Here is a 2,254-nt window from a genome sequence, read left to right on the forward strand (position 1 = left end):
CTAAGACCGCATTGACTCAGTGCGGTATTCAGCCTCTCTGGTGTCAAGTCTGATTTTGGAAAAAAAAAAAAAATCCAAAATCAGACAGAGTGTTGAGACCAGATAGGCTAAGACCGCATTGACTCAGTGCGGTATTCAGCCTCTCTGGTGTCAAGTCTGATTTTGGAAAAAAAAAAAAAAAAATCCAAAATCAGACAGAGTGTTGACACCAGAGAGGCTAAGACCGCATTGACTCAGTGCAGTATTCACCCTCTCTGGTGTCAAGTCTGATTTTGGAAAAAAAAAAAAAAAATCCAAAATCAGACAGAGTGTTGACACCAGAGAGGCTAAGACCGCATTGACTCAGTGCGGTATTCAGCCTCTCTAGTGTCAAGTCTGATTTTGAAAAAAAAAAAAAAATCCAAAATCAGACAGAGTGTTGAGACCAGAGAGGCTTAGACCGCATTGACTCAGTTCGGCATGCAGCCTCTCTGGTGTCAAGTCTGATTTTGGAAAAAAAAAAAAAATCCAAAATCAGACAGAGTGTTGACACCAGATAGGCTAAGACCGCATTGACTCAGTGCGGTATTCAGCCTCTCTGGTGTCAAGTCTGATTTTGGGAAAAAAAAAAAAAAAATCCAAAATCAGACAGAGTGTTGAGACCAGAGAGGCTAAGACAGCATTGACTCAGTGCGTTATTCAGCCTCTCTGGTGTCAAGTCTGATTTTGGAAAAAAAAAAAAAAATCCAAAATCAGACAGAGTGTTGACACCAGAGAGGCTAAGACCGCATTGACTCAGTGCGGTATTCAGCCTCTCTAGTGTCAAGTCTGATTTTGAAAAAAAAAAAAAAAAATCCAAAATCAGACAGAGTGTTGACACCAGAGAGGCTAAGACCGCATTGACTCAGTGCGGTATTCAGCCTCTCTAGTGTCAAGTCTGATTTTGAAAAAAAAAAAAAAAAAATCCAAAATCAGACAGAGTGTTGAGACCAGAGAGGCTAAGACAGCATTGACTCAGTGCGTTATTCAGCCTCTCTGGTGTCAAGTCTGATTTTGGAAAAAAAAAGAAAATCCAAAATCAGACAGAGTGTTGAGACCAGAGAGGCTAAGACCGCATTGACTCAGTGCTGCATTCAGCCTCTCTGGTGTCAAGTCTGATTTTGGAAAAAAAAAAGAAAAATCCAAAATCAGACAGAGTGTTGACACCAGAGAGGCTAAGACCGCATTGACTCAGTGCGGTATTCAGCCTCTCTGGTGTCAAGTCTGATTTTGGGAAAAAAAAAAAAAAATCCAAAATCAGACAGAGTGTTGAGACCAGAGAGGCTAAGACCGCATTGACTCAGTGCAGTATTCAGCCTCTCTGGTGTCAAGTCTGATTTTGGAAAAAAAAAAAAAAAATCCAAAATCAGACAGAGTGTTTTCACCAGAGAGGCTAAGACCGCATTGACTCAGTGCGGTATTCAGCCTCTCTGGTGTCAAGTCTGATTTTGGAAAAAAAAAAAAAATCCAAAATCAGACAGAGTGTTGACACCAGAGAGGCTAAGACCGCATTGACTCAGTGCGGTATTCAGCCTCTCTGGTGTCAAGTCTGATTTTGAAAAAAAAAATCAAAAATCAAAAATCAGACAGAGTGTTGAGACCAGAGAGGCTAAGACAGCATTGACTCAGTGCGGTTTCAGCCTCTCTGGTGTCAAGTCTGATTTTGGAAAAAAAAAAAAAAAAAATCCAAAATCAGACAGAGTGTTGACACCAGAGAGGCTAAGACCGCATTGACTCAGTGCGGTATTCAGCCTCTCTGGTGTCAAGTCTGATTTTGGAAAAAAAAAAAAAAAATCCAAAATCAGACAGAGTGTTGAGACCAGAGAGGCTAAGACAGCATTGACTCAGTGCGTTATTCAGCCTCTCTGGTGTCAAGTCTGATTTTGGAAAAAAAAAAAAAAAATCCAAAATCAGACAGAGTGTTGACACCAGAGAGGCTAAGACCGCATTGACTCAGTGCGGTATTCAGCCTCTCTAGTGTCAAGTCTGATTTTGAAAAAAAAAAAAAAATCCAAAATCAGACAGAGTGTTGAGACCAGAGAGGCTTAGACCGCATTGACTCAGTTCGGCATGCAGCCTCTCTGGTGTCAAGTCTGATTTTGGAAAAAAAAAAAAAATCCAAAATCAGACAGAGTGTTGACACCAGATAGGCTAAGACCGCATTGACTCAGTGCGGTATTCAGCCTCTCTGGTGTCAAGTCTGATTTTGGGAAAAAAAAAAAAAAAATCCAAAATC

Source organism: Poromitra crassiceps, assembly GCF_964638095.1.
Source record: "Poromitra crassiceps genome assembly, contig: HAP1_SCAFFOLD_166, whole genome shotgun sequence".
Lineage (NCBI taxonomy): Eukaryota > Metazoa > Chordata > Actinopteri > Beryciformes > Melamphaidae > Poromitra > Poromitra crassiceps.